Here is a 16,852-nt window from a genome sequence, read left to right as displayed (position 1 = left end):
TCGCCGATGGCATTGTAATTCTGTCAGAGACGGCAAAGGACTTGGATGAGCAGTTGAACGGAATGGACAGTGTCTTGAAGGAGAATATAAGATGAACATCAACAAAAGCAAAACGAGGATAATGGAATGTAGTCGAATTAAGTCGGGTGAGGCTGAGGGAATTAGATTAGGAAAAAAGACACTTAAAGTAGTAAAGGAGTTTTGCTGTTTCGGGAGCAAAATAACTGATGATGGTCGAAGCAGAGAGGATATAAAATGAAGACTGGCAATGGCAAGGAAAGCGTTTCTGAAGAAGAGAAATTTGTTAACTTCGAGTATAGATTTAAGTGTCAGGAAGCCGTTTCTTAAAGTATTTGTATGGAGTGTAGCCATGTATGGAAGTGAAAACAGAAGCTTTCGAAGAGTGGTGCTACAGAAGAATGCTGAAGATTAGATTTGTAGGTCACATAACTAAAGAGGAGATCTTGAATAGAATTGGGGAGAAGAGAAATTTGTGGCACAACTTGACTAGAAGAAGGGATCGCTTGGTAGGACATGTTCTGAGGCATCAAGGGATCACCAATTTAGTATTGGACGGCAGCGTGGAGGGTAAGAATCGTAGAGGCAGACCAAGAGATGAAAACACTAAGCACGTTCAGAAGGATGTAGGTTGCAATAAGTACTGGGAGATGAAGAAGCTTGCACACGATAGAGTAGCATGGACAGACGCATCAAACCAGTCTCTGGACTGAAGACCACAACAACAACAACAACAAATATGGTTCAAATGGCTCTGAGCGCTATACGACTTAACATCTGTGGTCATCAGTCGCCTAGAACTTAGAACTAATTAAACCTAACTAACCTAAGGACATCACACACATCCATGCCCGAGGCAGGATTCGAAACTGCGACCATAGCAGTCGCGCGGTTCCGGACTGAGCGCGTAGAACCGCAGGACCACCGCGGCCGGCCAACAACAACAACAACAGCAACAACATGTGGGATACGTGAACTTTCGGCACAAAACATTTAACATGTCTCAATGGAGTCATTTGTAGCTATTCGCAGGAATTCAGTGACATTAGCCGCATTTGGGCGTCCAAATGAGTCAATGATAACAGGTGAAAATTAGTGCCAGAGTGGTTAATGCACTAGACTCACTTTCGGGACGGCGACGGTTCAAACCCTCGTCCGGCCATTCTGATTTAAGTTTTCCATGACTTCTCTCTCTTCAGGGAAATGCTGGTATGGTTTTTTGAAAAGGCATGGCTGATTTACTTCCCCATCATTCCCTCATCCGAACTCCGTCTCTAATGAGTTGTCGAGGGGAAGGTAAACACTAATCTTCCATTTGTGTTGGGCCGGGACTCGAATCCTCGACTCCGCATAATGCGAGCTGTTGCCCAAACCGCCTCGGCCATACAAGCACGCTTCCCATACGACCCAAAGTCGTAGCTTCTTGCACACCGCTACCGTTCCTATCCATGAACCGCTCACTCGCCATTTCGGATTTCATAATAGATCAGGCTTGGTGTGCATTCACAATGAAAGAACGGATCGCTGATCGTCGCACCTGATTCAGTGGCAAGCATGTACCTGTTCCCGGCTTCACCTTACCTTTACATTAGTTTGCACACAGCACAGACTTCAAACGTATGTCACTGACATGACGTATTCTACGTCGTTCATTTACGATAGAGGTTTTAGTTTTATAGTAAACTTGGAACTAAACACACAATGCCTCAACTTCCTGATACATGTCTTAACTCTGTACTGAATGAAAACTAATGTAAAATGCGTGACACTTAATTATCGCTCCTTTTACAACTGTTAAATATTTTGTGCCAAAACTTCATATAACATACAAAAGAGGTTAACATGTAACAATAATTCCATTGAAGGCAGCGCAAGTTCTGAAACATGTCTGCCTCAAAACAAAACTAGGTTCAAATGGTTCTAAGCACTATAGAAACATATAGAAACAACATATAGAAAACCACGAAAAAAAATGGTTCAAATGACTCTGAGCACTATGGGACTAAACATCTGAGGTCGTCAGTCCGCTAGACTCAGAACTACTTAACCTAACTAACCTAAGAACAGCACACACATCCATGCCCGAAGCAGGATTCGAACCTGCGACCGTAGCAGCAGCGCGGATCCGGACTGAAGCGGCTTGAACCGCTCGGCGACAGCAGCCGGCAGAAAACTAGGAAACGGTGTTTTACGTAAAGCGGAATTCCTCTCCAGTTTTTCTTATCAAGCACGGAAATAACAAGAATTACAATATCCAAAAGATGATTATCAAAAGTAAAGTGTACCATTTTCAAAAGACCGAAACATACATCTGTTAAAGTTTGAGTAGGAAATCTCGCATTTGCATGGACTATCTATAAAAACGATTTCAGTCTACACCCATCGTAATTATGAATCTGCCTTAAAGTAGGACAGCTGTACAAAACATAATGGAAATTTTGTAATTTCGTGTGTTGCACTAGTACAGTTTGAGCCATTTTTTCGCTGCTGTTTTGGCCTGGAAAAGTATATGTCCAGTGTTAAATAATACACCTGCCAACACTTGTCACTTGTTTGTGATTTTTTAGCCAAAACCGATACTGTAACGTTGCACCAGCCTCCATTTTCGGGACATACGGCCCCTTGTGGCTTACCTATTTCCAAAAATAAAGAAAAGTGTAACGAGCTGTCGTTCTACAAGCACAGATGAGATTCAAAACACATCCACATTACAGACCCATATCGTTAACGTCTATATGTAGAAGGATTTTAGAACATATATTGTGTTCGAACATTATGAATTACCTCAAAGAAAACTGTCTATTGACACACAGTCAACATGGGTTTAGGAAACATCGTTCCTGTGAAACACAACTAGCTCTTTATTCATATGAAGTGCTGAGTGCTATTGACTAGGAATTTGAGATCGATTCCGTATTTCTCGATTTCCGGAAGACTTCTGACACGTTACCACACAAGCGGCTCGTAGTGAAAATCCGTGCTCATGGAATATCGTCTCAGCTATGTGACTGGATTTGTGATTTCCTGTCAGAGAGATCACAGTTCGTAGTAATTGGATCAAAATGGTTCAAATTGCTCTGAGCACTATGGGACTTAACAACTGTGGTCATCAGTCCCCTAGAACTGAGAACTACTTAAACCTAACTAACCTAAGGACATCACACACATCCATGCCCGAGGCAGGATTCGAACCTGCGACCGTAGCAGTCGCGCGGTTCCGTAGTAATTGACGGAAAGTCATCGAGTAAAACAGAAGTGATTTCTGGCGTTCCCCAAGGTAGTGTTATAGGCCCTTTGCTGTTCCTTATGTATATAAACGATTTGGGTGACAATCTGAGCAGCCGTCATCGGTTGTTTGGAGATGACGCTGTCGTTTATCGACTAATAAAGTCATCAGAAAATTAAAACAAACTGCAAAACGATTTAGAAAAGATATCTGAATGGTGCGCAAAGTGGCAGTTGACCCTACACAACGAAAAGTGTGAGGTCATCCACTCGTTAAACTTCGGTTACACGATAAATCAGTCTAATCTAAAAGCCGTTAATTCAACTAAATACCTAGGTATTACAATTACGAACAATTTAAATTGGGAAGAACACATAGAAAATGTTTTGGGGAAGGCTAACCAAAGGCTGCGTTTTATTGGCAGAACACTTAGCAAATGTAACAGACCTACTAAGCAGACTGAGGACACTACGCTTGTCCGTCCTCTTAAAATACTGCTGCGCGGTGTTGGATCTTTACCAGATAGGACGGACGGAGTACATCGAAAAAGTTCAAAGAAAGGAAGCACGTTGTGTATTATCGCGAAATGTGGGAGAGTGTGTCACAGAAACGACACAGGATTTGGGCTGGAAATTATTAAAAGAAAGGCGTTTTTCGCTGCGACGGAATCTTCTCGCGAAATTCCAATCACCACCTATCTCCTCCGAATGCGAAAATATTTTGTTAACGCCGACCTACATAGGGAGGAACGATCACCACGATAAAATAAGGGATATCAGACCTTGTAGGGGAAGGTATAGGTGTTCATTCTTTCCGCGCGATACACGAGATTGGAATAATAGAGAATTGTGAAGGTGGTTCGATGAACCCTCTGGCAGGCACTTGAATGTGATTTGCAGAGTATCCATGTAGATGTAGATCGTCGAGAGACCTAACACCTGTCCGTGAAATCGAGTTCTTGAAGTGTTTGGTGGATTGATAAAAGCGGTGGCATTCAAAATACAAATATTCCCGGTATGTTTTTGAACACACCTCGTACGACTGTCTGGGCCTTCTGAACACCATCCCGCACAACGAATGCCAGAGCGACCTTTGGACGCTGGTAACTGATAGAGACGGAGCCGGATTGCTCGCTCCGACAAGCGTTATCGTCGCGAAAATGCACGAGAGTCTTTTGATCCCCTCCGCCTACAGAGCAGACAACAAAATAACACTTGATAAGGCGAGGCCACTTTCACATAAATCCTTCGCGTGAGAACCGCTCGCCACGGTGCTGACGTCACGCACGCGTCGTTGACAAGAGCCACACCGTCTGGACCGAATTCCTGCCAGTGGGGTTTCAGGTCGCGTCTTAAAGGCGTTCCTGTCGTTGCCAATGCACCTGAACACGTTGTTCTCGCACCGAGCTATTGGATTCCCAGTGAGGCGGCGCACCTGTTGTCGAATGCGTTGCGGCTGGCGATTGTGCACGAGGTGCTCCGATTTAACTCACAAGCTCCACATGTTTCGCTGCATCATCTAGGTCGATAAGCAAAGCTCGTCAGTCAAGAGAAACTGTGAACGATTACACTGCTTGTGTCTTACGCTGAATCATTTTGAAAGGGCTGGAAGTTCATTTTACTTTTCAAGGCCGGCCATACTGCCCGAGAGGTTGTAGGCGCAACAGTCCGGAACCACTCGAATGCTTACGGTTGCAGGTTCGAATCCTGCGTGATGTCCTTAGGTAAGTTAGCTTTAAGTACCTCTAAGCCTAGGGGACTGATGACCTCAGATGTTAAGTCCCATAGTGCTCAGAGTCATTTGAACAATTTACTTTTCGAGATTACCTTTTCTAACACTTGAAATCAGAGTTTTGCAGAATAAATTGTGTATATTCTCAGAACCCCCCCCCCCCCTCCCCCCGAAAAAAAAGAATTGCTTTCATGCTCGTACTCTAATGGCAACTACGAGTCTCGAGTGCATTGTTCACTAATTTGTGCTTAAATTCTTCTAAAATGTGAAACGTGACACGGGTTCGGAGATGAAATATATTTCCTCTCATTCTTTCCTCGGCGTGGCTGATTAATGATGTGCACCCAGAAGAACATAACTGAAATAAGGTTTCTCTATGAAAGCATGTTTCCAGCGTGATTCTGTGATGATGGGATAAACTTTCACGGATGAGAGAGAGAGGGTAAATGTATGAATTTGAGCTAAGGGACCGAGTTGTAAGCTACAAGCGGAAACGGTTCCGATATCTCTTCTTCTGCAAGGTCTTTGCTGCTTTCCCTATTTCCGGAGTAGGTAGTAGATAAACATGGACTTTAAGGTGCATACCTTCAGAGCTAGGAGCACTTGTTGGTAACACACTACCGGCCATTAAAATTGATACACCACGAATATGACGCGCTACAGACGCGAAATTTAACCGACAGGAAGACGATGCTGTGATACGCAAATGATTAGCTTTTCCGAACATTCACACAAGGTTGGCGCCGGTGCTGACACCTACAAACGCGCTGACAAGAGGAAAGTTTCCAGCCGATTTCTCATACACAAACAGCAGTTGACAGGCGTTGCCTGGTGAAAAGTTGTTGTGATGTCTCGTGTAAGGAGGAGAAATGCGTACCATCACGTTTCCGACTTTGATAAAGGTCGGATTGTAGCCTATCGCGATTGCGGTTTATCGTATCGCGACATTGCTCCTCGCGTTGGTCGAGATTCAATGACTGGTAGCAGAATATGGAATCGGTGAGTTCAGGAGAGTAATATGGAACTCTGTGCTGGATCCCAACGGACTCGTATCACTAGCAGCCGACATGAAAGGCATCTTATCCGAATGGCTGTAACGGATCGTGCAGCCACGTCTCGACCCCTGAGTCGACAGATGGGGACGTTTGCAAGACGACAACCATCTGCACGAACAGTTCGACGACGTTTGCAGCAGCATGGACTATGAGCTCAGAGACCGTGGCTGCGGTTACCCTTGACGCTGCATCACAGGAGCGCCTGAGATGGTGTACTCAACGACAAACCTGGGTGCACGAATGGCACAACGTAATTTTTTCGGATGGATCCAGGCTCTTTTTACAGCATCATGATGGTCGCATCCGCGTTTGGCGACATCACGGTGACGCACATTGAAAACGTGTATTCGTCATCGCCATACTGCCGTATCACCTCGCTTGATGGTATGGGGTGCTATTGGTTACACGTCTCGGTCACCTCTTGTTTGCATTGTCGGCACTTTGAACGGTGGATGTTACATTTCAGATATGTTACGACCCGTGGCTCTACCCTTCATTCGATCCCTGCGAAATCCTACATTCCAGCAGGATAGTGTACGATCGCATGTTGCAGGTCCTGTACGGGCCTTTCTGGATACAGAAAACGTTCGACTGCTGCCCTGGCCCTGGCCAGCACATTCTCCAGATCTCTCACCGATTGAAAATGTCTGGTCAATGGTGGCCGAGCAACTGGCTCGTCACAATACGCCAGTCACTACTCTTTATGAACTGTGGTATCGTGTTCAAGCTGCATGGGCAACTGTACCTGTACACGGCATCCAAGTTCTGTTTGACTCAATGCCCAGGCGTAACAAGGCCGTTATTACGGCCAGAGGTGGTTGTTATGGGTACTTGATTTCTCAGGATGTATTGCGTGAAAATGTAATCACATGTCAGTTCTAGTATAATATATCTGTGCAGTTAATACCCGTTTATCATCTGCATTTCTTCTTGGTGTAGCAATTTTAATGGTCAGTAGTGTATTAGCACCGTGGGCCAAGCTGTATAAGAAATGTCTTTTCTTTTTTTTGTCAGTATGTTATAGTGGTTTTCAACGCTTTGTTTTTACTATCTGGAACAGCGCTAGGAGACGCCTGCAGCGAAGTGGTAGTCCAATGCCTCACTCCTTACTTTTGTAAGGACCTCGTGCTGTCGGCCGGGTGGCAGAGCGTTTCTAGGCGCTACAGTCTTGAACCGCGCGACCGCTACGGTCGCAGGTTCGAATCCTGCCTCAGGCATGGATGTGTGTGATGTTCTTAGGTTAGTCAGGTTTAAGTAGTTCTAAGTTCTCGGGCACTGATGACCTCAGAAGTTGTGTCCCACAATGGTCAGAGCCATTTTCTGAACCTCGTACTCGCGAGCCCAGCTGCTCGCCCGGAAGCTCCAGAACCGCCACTTACACCACCATCCTCACGAAGTACTGCAATGACTGGAAGGAATCCGGACGTCGTTAGCAGAAGCGACATCAATACGCACTCACCTGTCGGTCTTCCGCGGATTCAGAAGCCGCCGTCCTTGTATAACGCCGTGGCGAAATCCCGCCCGCGACCTCGATGTGCAAATGCGTCTGCCGCGTTGACTCGCAGTAGCGATACAAAGCGAACGCCTCGAGCTGTTTGGCCAGGTTTCACTTACTGTGCTCCTACATCACAGATGATGTAGGTAAGGGTTTGACGAATCGTCTATAGCCCGGTCATAGGAAGCTGTAGCATCTCCTATGTATTCGATGCTTCCACAAGACTAAGTGCCCCCGTTACGTTACCGCCTAAAATGTTTCGTCACTAGCATGTATCCTTCCGTGCATGCAGTTCGTGCCCGAGCAACAACGACTCAAAGGGAGGCCACGGCGCTTGTTGGTGACGTCACGTCAGCTAGGCACGGCGAACGCCAGGTCTGTTGCAGGCAGAATCGCCTGGGCGTGCTTATCACTATAAATCTCTTATTTTTGGACAAAATTTTTGGTATTGTTTTGGATTCTGTAGTTTTATTTAGACGAAAGATTTTCTTACTGTCGTAAAGCTACAAATGAAGATCATAGTTCTGTATTGCTGAATCTTGTCGAAACAAACGTAGATCAATATGAGAAGATGCTTTGCCCCATTGCGAGCTTCGGAAATGTTACATTCAAGTAACTATATTTACTTGATCAATTTTGCTATCGAAACTTACCCCAACCCCCTTACAATTAACTCGTTTCTTTTATTTATTTATTTATTTATTTTCGTTTGACATCGTCACTGGAAATGTGAACTAATTTACATGTGTAAATGTCCAACTTTTGCCAGTCATTAGATTACAGTCTTTTCAACGAAAGGAATTCTAAACAGGAAACAAAATAGCTTCATACATCGAAAATACTGCTGAGCTTAAACTTTTTTGAACATGCACATTAGAAAAGATAATTATTCTCCTCTTGCAACTGAAAGGAGAAACTTTACATAATAAAAAAAATTTATTTGATAGAACAAGTATCTCTCTTTTGCCTCTTCTTCTGCCCCCCACCCCCTCCCCTAACGTGTACAATCGCAAGATATTTCATTAACATTCAGTGCTCCTCACCCCATAGTCAACCAAGATACCTAAGGAAGAGCACCAATATGTTCACAGTTTCTTGTAAAAGCAACCCGGTACAAACGTAACATCCTCAGATTTACAAATACGGTAAAGAAGCACGAATTCTGTTGTTGCTGAACCGTGAAGTTGTTTTTGTATGTCAATCCTTAAAACAGATGGAAATTTAAGTTCAGGAGTACACTATTTGTTAAGAAGTGTAATGAATTGCACAATTAATTGATTGCAGAAATCTCTCAGGACAATGTGTGTTGGTCAACTACCGCCACTAGTTTCACATTTTCCCGTGTCAGAGAGGGAGACACCACCATTATGAGTATGCCTGCAACAGACCTGACGTCCGCCGTGCCTAGCTGACGTGACGTCACGAACAAGCGCCGAGGCCTTCCTTTGAGTCGGTGTTGGCCCGAGTCGGAAGTTTTCGTATTCGTCCAACCCATTATTCTCAGCGGAGAATACGGGTATAATGTATTTTGTCAGTCGTCATGGTTCTTCTTTTTTTTCCCCGCACGCAGTCGATTCTGGAAGCGCCTCCAGTATTCGTAATCCTCCAGTTACATACTCCCAGGTACGTTTCGCGCGTGCAGTGGTTAGCGTGGGTAACCGACTTGTGCGGGACCTGTGTGTGTCTCTGACATACATTAGTTTTATCTTCCTAAATCGGGCAACCTTCATCGCAAGGCAGAAGGACAACTGATGCGTCTTTATAGAACTGACACACGCATTCCAGCCCGTCATTTCTGCCGATATACTCAGTTAACTCTTGAGATGTTCACCGTAGTTCACCACACGTTCAGTAGCAAGATATTGTGACAGAAGTGTTATGTTCCGCATTTGATTTGTACAAGTCGTACCAGAACAACGCACTTTTCATAGTTATTTAATACGTCGGCAGCTAGAAACGGCATTTTTTTTTTCGTTGCATCCGGGCTATAATACGGAAACCAACCCACGTGGCTATTTACTTCCAGCACTATGAAATCAAATCCGAAGTCAAAACATAACTTTAACCTAGAATCTGCTATCATAAAATAACCATTTGACCCGCAGTTCATGCTCCGTCACGTTTTCCCGCCATTAATATGTTCGTTGATCACAAAATATGCAAATGGTTCAAATGGCTCTGAGCACTATGGGTCATCTGAGGTCATAAGTCCCCTAGTACTTAGAACTGCTTAAACCTAACTGACCTAAAGACTCAGCGCCTAGAACCGCTCGGCCACAGAAGTCAGCCCACAAAATAATACTGCAGAAGTTACGAAATAAGAGAAGTACCAGAATTTGGTTCCTTTCAAACTTAAAGAAGCAAAACGTCATTCACCACACTAATGAGAACGGCTGTGAGGTGGCGTCTAATTGGGGCACGGCTAAGTGGGCGGTGCCTCAAGGGTCACTGCTGGAACCAGCATTGTTTCTTATACAGGGTAGTCCATTAATAGTGACCAGGCCAAATATCTAACGAAATATGCAGCAAACGAAAAAACTACAAAGAACGAATCTCGTCTAGCTTGAAGGGGGGAAACCAGATGGCGGTATGGATGGCCCGCTAGCTGGCGCTGCCATAGGTGAAACGGATAGGAACACCCATTTTTTATTACATATTCGTGTAGTATGTAAAGAAATATGAATGTTTTAGTTGCATCACTTTTTTCGCAAGCTATGTGCCGGACATCCATCATGTTGGAAGTACATCGCCATTCTTCCATGCAGTGAAACATCTTGTAGTAACATCGGTAGAACATTACGTAGGAAATCAGCAAACAATACACCATTTAGATTGCCATCGATAAAATGGGGGCCAATTATCCTTCCTCCCATATTGCCGCACCATACATTAACCCGCCAAGGTCGCTGATGTTCCACTTGTCGCAGCCATCGTGGATTTCCGTTGCCCAATAGTGCATATTATGCTGGTTTACGTTACCGTTGTTGGTGAATGACGATTCGTCTCTAAATAGGACGGGTGCAAAAAATCTGTCATCGTCCCGTAATGTCTCGTGTGCGCAGTGGCAGAACTGTACACGACGTTCAAAGTCGTCGCCATGCAATTCCTGGTGCATAGAAATATGGTACGGGTGCAATCGATGTTGATGTACCATTATCAAAACCGACGTTTATGAGATTCCCGATTCTCGTGAAATTTGTCTGCAACTGAAGTGTGGATTAGCCGCGACAGCAGTTAAAACACCTACTTGGGCATCACCATTTGTTGCAGGTCGTGGTTGACGTTTCACATGTGGCTGAACAGTTCCTGTTTCGTTAAATAACGTAACTAACCGGCGAACGGTCTGGACCCTTGGATGATGTCGTCCAGGATACCGAGCAGCATACATAGCACACGGCCGTTGGGCATTTTGATCACAATAGCCATACATCAACACGATATCGACCTTTTCCGCAATTGGTAAACGGTCCATTTTAACTAATACCACGTACTTACACGTGTGTGACTATTACAGCGCCATCTACCCCAAAGCGAAAAAAGTGCTCCAACAGAAACATTCATATTTCTTTACGTACTACACGAATATGTATTAAAAATGGGGGATTCCTATTTCAAAAAATGCAGTTGATATCCGTTTGACGTAGGGCAGCGCCATCTGGCGGGCCAACCATACTGCCATCTGGTTTCCCCCTTAAAGCTAGACAAGTTTCGTTCTTTGTAGTTTTTTCGTTTGAAGCTTATTTCGTGAGATATTTGGTCCGCTCACGAGCAATGGACCATCCTGTATATATCAGTGACATGCCTTCTAATATGACAGGTGATTCTAAAATATTTCTGTTTGCTGATGTCACTAGCTTGGTAGTAGTGAAGGATGCTTACTGTAGCATAGCAATGTATCAAACACTGCAACTTAAGACGTAAGTTAATGGCATGTTGAAAACAAACCGATTGAAAATCACAGTAAGACTCAGTTTTTACTGTTACTAACACATAATTCAACAACTAAAACTAACGTTTTGATTACACAGAATAGGCTATAATTAGTGACTCTGAACATTATAAATTCCTAGGTATTCAGATACATGTGACATCGTCATGGAAATCCTATGTTCAGGATCGTGTGAAGGAACTGAATGCCGGTGAATTTACCATTAGAACAGTATCTGCTACACCTGAGCTTCCAACACGAAAATTAGTCTACTTTGCTTGTTTTCATTCTCTTATGACAAACGTCATTATATTCTGGGGTAACTCTTACCATTCACAAAGGTGAATTTGTCGCTCAGAAACGGGCAATTCGAGTAATGTGTGGTGTAAGTTCGTTTATCTGTTTTCGACTCCTGTTCAGGAACTTGAGAATTCTCAAATTGGTCTCTCAATATTTATTTTCCTTACCGTCGTTTGTTGCTAACAAATTTTAGCTTATTCCCAAGAACTATTAGCTTTTACTCAGTTAACAGATTCTGCATGTGGTTCGCACTTTCATTGTGCTTGCTGCATTCGTTTTGAAGAAGCTACCACAAGAACAAAAAAGTCCTCCTGTTCTGTCGCGCGTTCCTGAAAAAAAGAATTAAGTCCATTCCTGTGTTACGTGGTCGATTATGACAATATACAATCCACAGCTTGTCGTCTGCTGAAGATTCGTCGAAATTTTATTTTCTTTTTATTTTCCGGTTTATTTTCCTGTACTCTCTCACAATGGAGATTTCCTCATCAGGTTGGTCGTGCGAAACTAGACGTCTAAATAAATAACTAAATAGACGCAAGCATAAGTGCAGTAACTGCTCATTGGATATGACGTCCAGTAACGAAAGTAACCAGTAACGAGAACTTTATACCCCGTATGTGTCACCACAGTACCGAATACATACAGTACAGCATGTGCTCGTTGCTTTTACAGCCCTATTAGAGATGAGAAAGAGACCGGATACGACAAGGATATTATGGCGGTTATCAGCCGTCTCCTACTCACGAAGACCACCCGCTCTACTTCAGAGACAGACTTTCACGAACTTCTTCCTCAGCTTTTACATCTGTAAGTAGAGCGGCTTTATGCCTGAAATCGATCTCTGCATGTGCCAATTTACTTCTGATATCCTTCTTGCTTAGGAAACCGTGAGCAACCTTACCTCTTTAACATAAGAATTCTTTGACTTCTTCCACACTAGTCATCGCCATCGCGTTTGCTTTGTTTATCCACAGTCTGTTTCTGTGCTTGGTACACTGATGATTCCTTTACTGGTCTGCTAAGCAATCTTAGGTGCAGCCAGGATACAGTATAATGTCATCAGCAAAACGTAGCATTCCTATCTCTTTCCCTTGTACTTTTATCCGTTTTCGAACTTTTTTTCACTTCAGAATTTTCTTCTTCGACGTAAAAGCTGAATAACGGTGATGGTAAAATGCAAGCACGCCTTTCAGCTTTCTTTACCTTCCAATCTTACTACCCATTTTTGTTTTTACAGATTAATCATCTATATTCGCCAGCGCATATCTTCTAACAATTGCGAATATCTCATTTCCTTTTACAATGAGGAAGGCTTCCTTCACTCTACTTTCAGTAACAAAGTAAATTTGAAAACTGCTTCTCGAGTATCTTTTCTCTACTTGAAACCAAACCGATCTTCATCCATAACGCTTAAAACTACCCTTTACATTCTTCTGAATGTAACGTCGGTCATCTGTTAGCAAGTGTGATACGTCCATTTCCCTGAAATAAATTAAAGACACTGAAATGAAACTAACGGACTGATGGGGATGAATATACTGGATGTCCCAGAAGAGTTTCCCTGGTTACAGACATTCGTAAGACATAGATATGACACATAGACAAATACTTTGTATCTTGAATTGTATGTGACATGTTGAAGTTTTGTGTACGCACGTACTTACTGTTACCTTGTTACAGGGCCCACTGCGCCATACTGCACCGTCTGTAAGCGTGTACACAGCGGTTGTGGGTGTGGGACTTCCCGGCAAACACTACCCCATCTAATAATTTTTTCATAATGAGGGGCCACAGTTGTAATATATTTCTTTAAAGTGAGAAACGGCATTAGACTGTTTTTTCTTTGCAGTGTTACATTTACACGATCATGATTTCGGCTGTAAAGTGCCATCATCAGTGTTTTAATGTTAAAGCACTTGAAAATGGCACTTCAAAGCCGAAATCATGATCGTGTAAATGTAACACTGCAAATAATCTGGAATCACTCAACTGAGGAGAGTCCACTGGACCTGACCGGATACAAATTCAATTCTACAGAGAGAACGCTAAAGAACTTGCCCCCCTTCAAACAGCCGTGTGCGGCAAGTCTCTAGAGGAACGGAAGGTTCCAAATGATTGGCAAAGAACACAGGCACTCCCAGTCTTCAAGAAGGGTCGTCGAGCAGATGCGCAAAACTATAGACCTATATCTCTGACGTCGATCTGTTGTAGAATTTGCTCGCGTATCATGTCGTTTCTGGAAACCCAGTATCTACTCTGTAGGAATCAACATGGATTCCGGAAACAGCGATCGTGTGGGACCCAACTCGCTTTATTTGTTCATGAGACCAAGAAAATATTAGATACAGGCTCCCAGGTAGATGCTATTTTCCTTGACTTGCGGAATGCGTTCGATGCAGTTCCGCACTCTCGACTGATAAACAAAGTAAGAGCGTACGGAATATCAGACCAGCTGTGTGTTTTTAGCAAACAGAACACAACATGTCGTTCTCAATGGAGAGACGTCTACAGACGTTAAAGTAACCTCTGGCGTGCCACAGGGGAGTGTTGTGGGAGCATTGCTTTTCACAGGTGGGATTGACGGAGGACATCGATAGGGTGCAAAAAAGGGCAGCTCGTTTTGTATTATCACGTTATAGGGGAGAGAGTGTGGCAGATATGATACACGAGTTGGGATGGAAGTCATTACAGCATAGACGTTATTCGTCGCGGCGAGACCTTTTTACGAAATTTCAGTCACCAACTTTCTCTTCCGAATGCGAAAATATTTTGTTGAGCCCAACCTACATAGGTAGGAATGATCATCAAAATAAAATAAGAGATATCAGAGCTCGAACAGAAAGGTTTAGGTGTTCGTTTTTCCCGCTCGCTGTTCGGGAGTGGAATGGTAGAGAGATAGTATGATTGTGGTTCGATGAACCCTCTGCCAAGCACTTAAATGTGAATTGCAGAGTAGTCATGTAGATGTAGATGTAGATGTATATATGAATGGCCTACTAGATAGTGTCGGAAGTTCGATACTGTAGTATACAGAGAAGTTGCAGCATTAGATTGTAGTGAAATGCAGGAAGATCTGCAGCGGATAGGCACTTGGTGCAGGGAGTGGCAACTGACCCTTAACATAGACAAATGTAACGTATTGCGAATACATATAAAGAAGGATCCTTTATTGTATGATTATATGATAGCGGAACAAACACTGGTAGCAGTTACTTCTGTAAAATATCTGCTAGTATGCGTACGTAACGATTAGAAGTGGAATGATCATATAAAGTTAATTGTTGGTAAGGCAGATGCCAGGTTGAGATTAATTGGGAGAGTCCTTAGAAAATGTAGTCCATTAACAAAGAAGGTTGCTTACAAACGCTCGTTCAACCTGTATTTGAGTATTGCTCATCAGTGTGGGATCCGTACCAGGTCGGGTTGACAGAGGACATAGAGGAGATCCAAAGAAGAGCGGCGGCGTTTCGTCACAGGGTTATTTGGTAAGCGTGATAGCGTTACGGTGATGTTTAGCAAACTCAGGTGGCAGACTGCAAGAGAGGTGCTGTGTATCGCGGTGTTGCCGGCCGCGGTGGTCTCGAGGTTCTAGGCGCGCAGTCCGGAACCGTGCGACTGCTACGGTCGCAGGTTCGAATCCTGCCTCGGGCATGGATGTGTGTGATGTCCTTAGGTTAGTTAGGTTTAAGTAGTTCTAAGTTCTAGGGGACTGATGACCACAGCAGTTGAGTCCCATAGTGCTCAGAGCCATTTGAACCTTTTTTTTGTATCGCGGTGTTGCTTGCTGTACAGGTTTCGAGAGGGTGCGTTTCTGGATGAGGTATCGAATATATTGATTCCCCCTACTTATACCTCCCGAGGAGATCACGAACCATACGCGATTGGAACAGAAAAGGGGAGTAATGACAGTGGCACGTGAAGTGCCCTCCGCCACACACCACTGGGTGGCTTTCGGAGTATAAATGTAGATGTAGATTTTGTAACATTATACCAGGAAAGAGCGGTTTGCTGCTTTAATTTTGGTCACCTGTGTCGTTACCTGCACTTAAATAAAAGATGTGTGTCCATGCGCATGTTTGTAAGCAGCGAAACACTTCCGGGAGACGCTGCGCAGCAACGTGATGTAGTTGCAAGCTGGTCAGACATGCGGAAACCTCGATGTAGCGAATGAGTGTAGTGATAAATGAAACTGCGTACCAGATCGGGAGCCGACCGCGCACTCGCCGCTTATCGCGGGGAGTCGCGTCAGCCAGTGGGCTGTCTCGGCAGGCCCCCACGCTTGACTCAAACCTTCCGCTGGCTCGTTACCCGTGGCCTTGGGCCATCCTCGGCAGTGGTAGCGGGGCAGCGAGCTGTTCGTGACTCCCGTGCAGGAGCGCCGCGACTCGCTCGCGTTCGGCCGGTATTACACTATCAAATTTCTCTGTCAAATATCTTTGTCCATTACCTTTGTCAAAGATATTTGATAGTATAATAGGGAACTTTGCCAAATGTCGTCCAATACTTGATCAAATCTAAGGCTTCGCTGTAGATTTGATCAAAGAAGTCGCTTGTCTTCTGTTCACTGCAATGTGGCATGTTACCACATGGAGCGCTAGCATCGCTGCATTCTGTCGTCTGTGGTGTTTTTATAAACATTGCCGGTAAATACAATTGGTGTGTGCCGACAACTACAAAATTAATAGAGGTGTATGAAGCTGATGAGGCACTTTATAACGCGAGGCACGCTGAATACAAAAATAGATTACGAAGATTGGAGACCTGACCTACATCTACATGTAGAATCTGCAATTCACATTTAAGTGCTTGGCAGAGGGTTCATCGAACCACAATCATACTATCTCCCTACAATTCCACTCCCGAACAGCGCGCGGGAAAAACGAACACCTAAACCTTTCTGTCCGAGCTCTCATTTCTCTTATTTTATTTTGATGATCATTCCTACCTATGTAGGTTGGGCTCAACAAAATATTTTCGCATTCGGAAGAGAAACTTGGTGACTGAAATTTCGTAAATAGATCTCGTGGCGACGAAAAACGTCTTTGCTTTAATGACTTCCATCCCAACTCTCGTGTCATGTCTGCCACACTCTCTGCCCT

The 16,852-nt window shown here is 44.0% G+C and overlaps 1 long non-coding RNA gene across 1 annotated transcript in view; it reads right to left on the bottom strand.

Moving 5' to 3' along the window:
- The window catches only part of LOC126273076 (uncharacterized), a 292,705-nt gene that overhangs the window by 235,455 nt on the left and 40,398 nt on the right, over window positions 1-16,852 (bottom strand). The window lies entirely within an intron of this gene.

The sequence above is a fragment of the Schistocerca gregaria genome, chromosome 5, assembly GCF_023897955.1.
Source record: "Schistocerca gregaria isolate iqSchGreg1 chromosome 5, iqSchGreg1.2, whole genome shotgun sequence".
NCBI classification, from domain to species: domain Eukaryota; kingdom Metazoa; phylum Arthropoda; class Insecta; order Orthoptera; family Acrididae; genus Schistocerca; species Schistocerca gregaria.
Note: the sequence above shows the minus strand (reverse complement) of the source record. Positions and strands in the feature narration are given on the sequence as shown.